Source organism: Eschrichtius robustus, chromosome 1, assembly GCF_028021215.1.
Source record: "Eschrichtius robustus isolate mEscRob2 chromosome 1, mEscRob2.pri, whole genome shotgun sequence".
Classification (NCBI taxonomy): Eukaryota; Metazoa; Chordata; class Mammalia; order Artiodactyla; family Eschrichtiidae; genus Eschrichtius; species Eschrichtius robustus.
The window spans coordinates 35,896,585-35,907,638 of record NC_090824.1 but is presented as its reverse complement, the minus strand read 5'-3'; positions in this window follow the sequence as shown (position 1 = coordinate 35,907,638).

Sequence of the window (11,054 nt, the reverse complement as noted above, 5' to 3'; positions counted from 1 at the left end):
AATATTCCTTCTCAGCTTCTAGGGCTCTTCCTCTGGGATGCTCTGTTAAGTTCTGGCTAGAGTGCAGCTGACCTCACTGTGCGAACACCGCCCTGAAATGCTGTGATCCCAGAACTGACTTTGCTGATGACTGAGTTTGGTGATGAGCTGAAATAGTCAGGAACCTTCCCTGCTCACCTGCAGAGGAAACTGAGGAGGCCATCGGGGATCACTGAAAGGAAACAAAGACCAATGGGGATGCTGGGTTTATCTTATATAGCCTCCCCCTTTGCAGGGGCTCTGGTGATGCCTGTGATTAAGCTCCTGGCCCTGCCCACCTGCCCAGCATAGAGGATTCACTGGGCAGCTGTGGTTTTATAAGACTTTCTTGCCTGAACCTCATTAAACTTCAGATTCCTCAGGATAAACAGCAAATGAGGGAAGAGAGTTGCCTGCCTGGAAGAGGCTGTGGTTATACACTGAGCTGTAAAGCCATCCAATGATTTCAAACTTCTCTTTGCTGTCTCTTTGGCTTTCACTGGAGACTTCTTTGTGCCCAGTGCTAATGGGCCCCAGTGTGGGCTGTGGGGATTCGGGGTGGACAGTGTGTGTGTGTGTGTGTGTGTGTGTGTGTGTGTGTGTGTGTGTGTGTGTGTGTGTGTGTTCCAGGGAGGGCATGCAGGCTGGGAGAGGTTGGCAGGTCCCGGCTTCTCTTTATTATAATCCCAGGACCCTTTGAAGCATGTCATGAGGAAGCATTGGCAGACAAATCTGCCCCCTACGTCCTTCAGTGCCTCTCAGCCACAGGGTCTCAAGGTTTGCCTACAGGTAACAGGTCAAAAGGGACAGAGCAACACTGCTAAGCTGTGGGCTGGATGTGAGGCTGACTTTGACCAGCACCATCAGCTTTGCAGGATAAGGGCTGGAGTATCTTATCCTGGACCTGAAGCTGCTTCCCCATGTCTTTGGCAGTGATTCACGGAGATAGAAAGACCCACAGCTGTGAAGGAGTATGGCAAGAAATCGCTTACTTAGAATACTTAAAGGAAATTTGCTGATTGTTTCCTTTAAAAAAATAAAATGTTTCCATGTTATTTTTAGAATATTGTCCCTGACATTTACCTGTATTTGGATGTGCTTTCCTGCATGGTAGTGAGCATGGTCGAGTTATAACCGCTATACTAAGTATATGATGGTGCATGTGAGTGTAATCCATTGTGGGGTGGGAGACAGCACTGAATCCTAACCACTAGACCACCAGAGAGCGTGGAGTGTAATCCACTGGGTACTTCACCATTTACCACATAGGAGACTGAAAATGAGAAACAGCAAGAACAACAATAAAAAAAATGCAACCAGATGGGCAAAGGCTGAAACAGTATGTGGGATTCTATCTCTTACACCAATTCTGACTGGTGGAGCCTGTGTGTAGAGGGGATTTGGGGCTGTGTCTGATGTCTGCTCTGGGGGGTGCTGGGGGTTAGTGGTGGTCGCCCTCGCGTACTCGACATGCGCAAACTATAGGATGGACTTTCATAACCAGCTCCATTTCCACTTTCTCTACTCACTTCTCTAAACCTCTCACCCAGGAAGAGATTGCTGGCTTAGATTAAGCAGGGAGAATCAGAAACGTTTTAATGGCCATGATGATCAACTTGGGAACTCAACTTCAGTATATTCTTACTCCATGCTAGTACCTGGGAGTCACTGAGTTTTCTACATGCCCCATGATAATGACCATGAGCATCTTAACCATCCATCTTACATCCATGTGGCACAAGTGTCCACCTCTGTTCCCACTAGCCCAGGAGGAAGAATTTCCATACAGTTTTGTCCCTTCTGCACTTTGGCAAGTATGACAAGTACCTCCCAGGCCACTGAGTAAATCCTCGGTATTTCTCCCATCCCACCTCCCTTGCACCTCTTGTGGGTACGAAGTATTACTTTTGTTGTGGTTAAAGCTTGGAAGCAGGTTGAACTCCTGTTGAATTCCAAAAAGCCCCTATGTCACTTTAATCCTGAAGAAATTTCAGAAGTGACACTAGTAACAGTTGTATACCAAGCTTGGAAAAGACATTTTGGTTTTTATTTACATCACATACAAAATATATGTCCATATTTTAGCTCCAGACTTTCTTTACTAAATGCCCAGAGAGAGAAGTAAAAGGACAGGGCATGATAGATTGCTTCAAATACTTGAGAACCTCCAAATCCCTCACTAGATGAAAAGCAAAGTAAGGATCCTTGACAGGTTAAAATCAAGTATTGGGGGTTTCTCCACTGTTGCGAATGAGTTTCCAGTTTAATAACTGTCTCAGAATTCCCCCTGCTACTCTATACTGTGATCCTTTCAACTACTGAGCTTATTTCTGGTGTGTGTCATGAGTTTTAAATCTGACACTGGCTTTTAATTAAATCCTTGTTTATCATTCAGTTAATGGGCTAAGACTAACGATGAAAGGTAAAACAGGCTTTCAGTGATTTTCTCATCCATTATATGATATTTTAGAAAAATAATCAAGTGATTTACTCAAAGGTGAGTTCATATAAAGGCCATTTCCCTATTTGTTCTTCTATGTGATTTCTGGAATGTTTTGGGACAACCAGTCACTCTGCTTGAGTACATCAAGAAATGACTATAAATCTGTCCGGGAGAGCTTAGTGACTTCCAACATCGCCTTTTAGCCAAGAGCCGCTGCAAGGTCTGGGCACGCCACCATCTGCAGTGTGATTTTTGAAATTTGAGATGACGAATCTTCAGGGTCACCTTTCTCTCTTTTCTCGCTTTCAAGTGTTTACTCTGGGAACTTGGAGCACATTCTTGTGAAATGCACACCAGCCGGCCTGATTTACCTGGCCTCATTTCCCATGTGTCTGCCCTCTCCACCTCGAATTTCTAAAGAGTGAATAGCATTTTGAGAGTTGGGAGTCCTGCAGTGAAACTATGTGATCAGTCACTCAATCATTTTGTATCTCATTTCTTCCATTTATAAAGCAGAGGTATTCATACTATTCTCCGAACTATCAAAATGAGATTGTAAGAATCAGTTATGGAAGTGAAGGCTTAAAATGAAAATAAAAGAAGTAACCATGAGCCTCTGACTATCTGAGGATATACTTGGACATACTTCCTTGAGCCATGGGCAGGAAGATGCCACATGGATATAAGATGGATGGTTGGGAGGCTCGTGGTCATTATCACGGAGCACATAGAAAACTCTGACCCCCAGGTACTAGTATATAGTAAGAACATACTGAAGTTGAGCTCCCAAGTTGACCATCATGGCCACTAAAATGTTTCTGATTCTCCTTGCTTAATCCAAGCCAGCAATCTCAGATTTCCTCCTTGATCTTATAGGAGGGAGGTTAGGGATATGATTCGATGCATCCTACAGGTGGACCATTTGTCTACATTGGAAAGGAGGATCCAGTCTGAGGATTTTGAATTCCCACATTGATAAGTCCTAAGTGTGTGGTCCCAGAGAATTCATGGATAGAATTAAAAGATTCTGTGTACTGAGATGGAAAAAAATTAATCTTTGTTGTCACTAATCTTTAAAGTTATTTTCTTCAATGATAAATGTGAGCAACAAACCCTCAATGGCATAAGCAGTATCTGTGTCATTACTCTCAGAAATCAAAGATATTTTCATACGATATCACTGTTGTTGCACATACTTTAAAATATCATTTATACCAATTACTGCTTTGAAATTGTAAAAGTTATTAGACCAGCTACTAGAACTGGTTAATAAAGAAGCACATGTATAACACTGTATCACACACATGATTAAAAACATTTTTCTATTTCAATAATATTGGTTTCCTTTGAAACCTCGTGTATTTGATTTTATGTATTTAAAAACATTATTCTGTGAAGGGGTCATTATTATTCTGTGAAGGCTAAGACCGCCTACCCCAGAGTCTCTCTGACGCATACTTGGGCCTGAGGCACAGCTTTGAGCAGGGGCAGAGCTGGGACCTCCCAGTCTGAAGGGCTGGAGCCTAGCCCTGAGTTCACCTCTGTCTAGCTGTGGGGTCACTTAGCTTCTCTGAGCTTCCATTTTCCCCCTGTAACAAAGGAAATGATAATAATTTCTCATATGTCTCATGGGGAGATCACATGAAATAATGAATGTCAGGATGTTTTATAAACTGTAAAGTGCAATGCAAATGCTGGGTATTAATATTCAGTGGTGCCAGAAACTTCTTTTACTTAGCATCAAACCAGTGATGAAGGGGAAATGAAAGAAAACAATCAGGGGGGCCAGATGTTTTGTGTGCAAGAAACTGGAGGAGAAAAGCACATTTGTGGCTTGAATTATGGAACATTTATGCATATGGTTGAGAATATGCTGGAAACAGATAGATCTGGGTAAAAATCTCTGCTCTGCCACGTACTAGCTGAGTGTCTTTGGCAAATTTTTCAAACTCTCCAGTTTGCTCATCTGAAAAATAGAGATAGTAGCTACCTCATAGGGTTGTTGGTAAAGATTAAATAATGCTAATTCCTGTGCCAGCCTGTAGGGCTCAAGATCCATGTTTGCATACTTTCCCAGACCCGCTATTTCTTAGCAATCCAAGATGGACCAATAAGAGAAACAGAGAGGGACACAAGAATTGTCTGTAGAATTTCCTTATGAGTTGAGCTTTCCTCCAGAAACTTTATTTTCCAACAATGTGTTTTAGATGAGTTTTACCAAGAATATTTGCAGTTCCCATTGATGGGCTTGGCCTTCCTCCTCATGAGCTATAGTGCCACTGGTACCCTCACAACACCTTAATCCACATTGCTGTCCAGTATGGTAGCCACTAGCCACATGTGGTGGTTTAATCTTAAATTAACTAAAATTAAGCAAAATAAAAAATGTCATTCCTTAGTTGCACTAGTCACATTTCAAGTGTTCAATAGTCATATGTGGCTAGTGGCTACCATACTGGACAGAATTAAAGAACGTTGCCATCATTGTGCAATCTCTATTGGGCAGTGCTGTGACTGGCTGTGAGGGGCACAGCAGAGACTGGGTAGGATAATGTAGGTAAAATATGCCAACAAACAGCCTGGGATGTACCCTCCCAACTCACTACTCGCACCCCGTCTGAATCTCAGCAGATATAGGGATGGAAGGTACCCACTAAAGACTCGTTTGCACAGAGAGCTGAGCGTCCAGTGCCCCTGGACCTCGTGATGATCTCTCAAGGGATGGTTTGTGCAAGAGAAAGAAGCATTCTTTCTGTCCACCTCTTTTCTTCCTTTTCTATTCCCCTCACCCCATTTCTTTACAACGTCTTCTGGCGTGGAGCTGAGGCTTCATTCTCTGTTATCTCACCTACACTGGAATTTATCTAATTAGAACGTAAATTGGGAAAGGATTGTGGGGAAAGTGGTGATTCCAGTGTGAGCTTTCTCCTTGTGTGATCACAGTGGAGGAGAGCCTTGTACCCACCTCCTTTGATATGGTAATATCACTAGTCTTATTTGCAAAAGCTCATTCACCAGTGGAATGGGAGTCACGAAACCAGCAGCCTTGATTTGATGGATTTCTCAGCAAAGTTAAGCATTCACTTTCTCCTTTATAACATGGGAATGTCACTTCCCACCACTCATCACCTTCCAAGTATACTGGGAGCATCATAAAGAAATGGTTTATAAAACCACCCTTTTTAAAAAAAAAAAATTTATTTATTTATTTTTGGCTGCATTGGGTCTTCGTTGTGCGTGGGCTTTCTCTAGTTGCGGCGAGCGGGGACTACTCTTCGCTGCGGTGTGCAGGTTTCTCGTTGTGGTGGCTTCTTTTGTTGCGGAGCACGGGCTCAGTACTTGTGGCTTGCAGGCTCTAGAGCACAGGCTCAGTAGTTGTGGTGCACAGGCTTAGTTGCTTCACGGCGTGTGGGATCTTCCTGGACCAAGTCTCGAACCTGTGTCCCCTGCATTGGCAGGCGGATTCTTAACCACTGCTCCACCAGGGAAACCCTGTAGAATCACTCTTACTTACCAACTAAGAAGCTTAAAATCTCTTTCAAGATTCTTTTTACCTGCCTTCCTTTTCTCAGCATATTCTTGGAAGGAATAACCTTCTCTTTCAGTATCTTGTCTGTTTTCCAAAACCAGTGAACTAATTTCTATTTACCAAGAAGGTATCTTTTTGGATTCACAATATGGGTCATAGGAAGGGAGGAGGAAACTGTAACCGAGGAAAATCTGTCACTGTCACCTCATAAATATGAAGATGCATTATTTAAGCTACAGCTAGCTACTGTAAAAGACAGACCCCAAAATATCAGTGGTTTAATGCAATGGAAGTTATTTGTCGCTCAGATTTCATAAGAAGCTTCCCATGTTGAGTTTTGCAGACCCAGAAACACCTATAGTGTCTCTACCTGCTAGAGCTTCTTTTTTTAAAAATTAATTAATTAATTTATTTATTTATTTTTGGCTGCTTTGGGTCTTAGTTGTGGTGCGCGGGCTTCTCATTGCGGTGGCTTCCCTTGTTGTGGAGCATGGGCTCTAGGCGTGCCGGCTCAGTAGTTGTGGCTCACGGGCTCTAGAGCGCAGTCTCAGTAGTTGTGGCGCACGGGCTTAGTCGCACCGCGGCATGTGGGATCTTCCCGGACCAGGACTCAAATCCATGTCCCCTGCATTGGCAGGTGGATTCTTAACCACTGCCCTACCAGGGAAGCGCCCCTGCTAGAGCTTCTAAAATCAGCCCACAGTTTGGAAAGTGACAGGCTGGAGGTAGCGCACCGCACCTCTCTTTGCTGAGTGTATTGTCTGCTGCGTGAGGATTTTGGGGCTTGCTGTGACGAGATCTGTCTTTGACCTACAGTTTTCCTCTTTTGCCAGCACCAGGGATGGGAGGGCTTGTGAAGCCAGCACCAACCTCGGTGTCTGTTTCTTATTTAGAGCAGAATGTCGAGTCTCTATCCTTGTCCAAGCATGGAGACCAGGGCCCAGATTTCCATTTCTCCACTGACAGACTAATCCTGAGGATGTGTGAGTTTGGAGAGACACCTGTCCCCAGGGAGCCAGGACAATTCCCCCTGAAAACTGATGAGTGACATCTTTGCTACCTACCCTGGAAGTACCTTTTGTGTGAGTGGGGGAGCGGTGGTGACCTCGGGTAACTCTCAGCTCTTTGGGGCAGGTCCTCAGAGACGCCCTCCTCACAGAATCCCAGCAGCAGATGTTTCCTATCAGATTCGTTTTCCCTCCCTAGGTCTCTCTCCAACCATCTCTCTCCACTCAAGCTGGTGTCAGCTCAGGCAAGGCAAACTAATTTTAATCCGAGGGCAAGTAAAAATATAATTAAGAAGGTAAATCTGTTTCCCAAAAAGCATACAGTTCTCTGTTCACTGTGCATTTTTTTTTTTGAAGCGTCTGGAAAGACAAAAGACATGCATTTGTCAGTACAGAGGCAGCTGCTCATTTGTTTGTGGAGTTTGCAATTAAATACCCAGCTTCTGCTGCCCAGTGTGATCTATTTTGGAGGGCAGGAAAGAAAAGAAGAATTTTAACTCAAAGTATTGAGCAGAGGGAAGTAAAACCCTGTACAGGCACTGAATTCTCTTTGAATAGGAATGTTGGTGCAAAACACCTAGGATCTAAATTGTCCCCGGGGTGGGGCTGTTTTGCTTAATGTAATCTCGGCGCCTTCACATTCCCCTGGAGAAGCCAACAGATCAAGATGGATGAGCTTTTCCAGTTGCTTAAATATTTAAAGCCATAAGCAGGCTCCTGCCCCTTCCTGAGGCTGTGGTTTGACTCCTCGCTGGGCTGCAGCTGGGTGCACTGTTGTATATAAGCCCCCAGGCCCATTGTTCCGGCAGGTGACAGCCAGTGAAATGACAAGCCTTGGTCACCAGAGCACAGGGGACTTGCACGCCACATCCCTCTTGCGGATGGCAGAAAGCTCTTTAGCGTGCCCTACTTAGCTCGCAGCTCGGAGGAGAAGGTCGCTCTGTTCCCAAGAAGCCTTTCAGTCATAATAGATATGGTGAGAAGGATAGCCCAGAGGCTGTGGGTTAGGAAAACACATTTATTAGAAACGGCCCAAGACCGCAATAATTAAGTGACGCAAATGAACGCAAGTAAATGAAATCTCAACCGATTGTATGTGCTCCACCCCCTCCCCCTTCCTCTCTGTGCGGCAGCCCGAGCTGGAGAAAGCAGGGTCAGGAGAGGAGGAGTTCTGGAGGGTGGGCCACCCCCCCCACCCCGCCCCAAACTCTCCTAGAAAGTTAGTTCTGAAGGGGGAGAGGGCAGCAAGGACCTGGATCCATTGTGTTCTGTCCCCAGACTCAGCTGGCAGTTTTTGTGTAACTATGGACCAGCCTCTCTGTACTTCAGTTTCAAGGTTTGCCGGGTCCAGATTCCTTATCCTAGTGTATTTTGAAGAGCATAAAGTGATTCTTTAAAAAAGCATTTAAACAAAAATAAAAAGCACAAAGATGACTACAATGATACACTTACACAGTTTTATCGTCCATTCATTCCCTTAACAAAAATTTGTTGCATGCTACCACATGTCAGGTGCTGAGACTATAGCTGTAAATGATTATAATGATGAGCATGATGATAACATCAGAAGCAATAATAATAGCCAATTCTTGTGCTTACTGTTTTCCAGGCACCGTTTTAAGTGTATCAGTACATGAATCCATTCGTCCTTGCAGGAACCCGAGACTATACAAGACAGCCCAAGGCACAGGCCCAGCCCAGAAAGAGCACGTAGGAGGTGAGGCAAGACCTCTGCTGGGAGAGATCCAGGGGCTGAGGGCACGTGGAGGGCATGACAAGCCCCTGGAGGCTAGGGAAGGCATTGGAAGCAGCTCTGTCTGGGCCCATCACCAGCCACTGAGGCAGGAGGAAGAGGTGGCCTGGAGCCACTGTGAGGGGACCACAAAATCAATAGTGCTGCTGGTTGGAGTCTGAGGTTGTGGTGAGAGATGTCGGGGGAGGAGGGGAGGGTAGGAAGACTTCCTAAAGGAAGAAACGAGGGATGTCCCCCGGAGACCTGAAGGCCGAGTGGGAGCTGGCGAGGCAGGCATGGGGGTTTGGGGGACATGGCTAAGGTCCTGGGAGGTCTGAGAAGAGGCTGGACCATAAGGTGCTCAGACACAGGCGCCTGTGGGTGGTTGGGGACCAGGCCATCACGGCTGTATGCAGAAGGCTGTATTCAGGAGGCGGCGTGTTATTCTGAGGGCACAATCAGATCTTCCCTTGAGGAAGAGCATGCTGGCTGCAGTGTGGGGCGTAAAGAAAAGAGGACAGGGCGGTGGGGGGGTGGCAGGGAGACCCTAGGAGTCTGGTAGAGCGATGGCAGTGAGTGATGAGGGCTGTGGCGTCGTTCAGAGGCACAAAGGAGATGGACTTGAAAGGTAACCAGGAAGTAGGGTGGGAGAGAGCAAGCGATCCAGGGTGATTCTTGGGAACCCCACATCTGTACAGAGCAGTGACAGCAGTGGGGCTGAGGAGGGAGGCTCAGTAAGGTCCGCTCCTGTCACCGCTCATGTTTGCTCTGTCCCCCCCTCTCCTGCCCTCCTGGGGTCACAGAAGAAGGTTTTTCCACCAAAGGGGGATGGATGCCATGTCCTGCTCAGCCCTTTCCCTGTTGTCCCCTCCTTCCTGTCTACAGCCCACTGCCCACCTTGGTCCTCAGGGCCCTGTACACACCATTGGTTTAAGTGTTCATGTAACTCTGTATCCACAGAGGGGATCACTTTTGAATGCAAACTTCATGGCAGGGCCTGGCAGTTCCCCAGAGGGCTTCCTCAGGAATCTGGTGGCCTGACTCAGCATCTGACCCTGATGCATTTGTTTCCAGATCTTTCCTGACATCAGCTCTGTCAGTCTGCAGGCTTTTCTTTCTCCTACAAGAGATTCTTAATCTGGGGTCAGACTCCCTCAGGATCCATGGATGGGCTTCAAGGGGTCCAGGGTCACTCTGGAATTCTACGTGGAGTTTTATTGCCGGTGAGGTTTTTCTGGGAAGAGCACACCTAGCTTTCAGAGTCTCTGAGGGGTTTATGATCCCCAAAAGCTTAAGGCTTGTGGGTCTGGGCTTTGATTTCAAGGTTAAAATTTTTTCTGGCCAATTTTCCCTCTCATTATCACCATCACGTCCCAGTGCTAAAGTCCTTGGACAGAGTTCACCTCATCTCTTCACAGTAGTGCTAGGAGTTAAAAATAAGCATTTGCCTGTTAACTCTTGCTCCCATCTTGCCCTGAAAAGCCTCTGCTACCCTGCAGTAGATAATTCAAAATCCTAACCTCACATATTTATATTCTGTGGTAGGAAAAAATCGTTACCAGAGGTCCTTCATCCCACGGGTCCCATCACTTTTGAAGAGGGATGAGCTTGCTGTGTACTTGCCTTATTTTAGGTATTCTGATTTGGCAAAAGCATATTAATGGGAGCAGCTGCCGTTTGTTGGTACTTATATGTCAGGCACTGTGGTAAGCACTTTACTGGTATTCTCTCATTTCAGACACTAGAATTATCTCAATTTTAAAATGAGGAAACTGAGGCATAGAGTAAATAGCCAGTAGGAAGCAGCAGACCCAAGTGGTAGAATCCCAGATGCTTTGTCTTAACCTCCTGTTAAGCCCTATCGTCCCTTTATCTGTTCCCTTGTGACTCCCCCATCCATCCCCTCCCATCCAGGAGGTCACTGCTCCAACTTGCTTCCTAGCTTGGAATCAGTACCATCTGGAGTCAGGTTCTAACCCTTCTCACTGAAGTCCCTTTTGGAAGCAATGGACAAGAGCTATTGCACAGAGGAAACAGTAGCTTTTTAATGATAGGAACAGCCAGAATCAATATCTCTCACCAAGGGGTGATTTGAAAGGTCAAGAAAGTTTCTGCTGGGCTTCCCTGGTGGTGCAGTGGTTGAGAATCTGCCTGCCAATGCAGGGGACATGGGTTCGAGCCCTGGTCTGGGAAGATCCCACATGCCACGGAGCAACTAAGCCCGTGCGCCACAACTACTGAGCCTGCGCGTCTGGAGCCTGTGCTCCGCAGCAAGAGAGGCCGCGATAGTGAGAGGCCCACACACCGCGATGAAGAGTGGCCCCT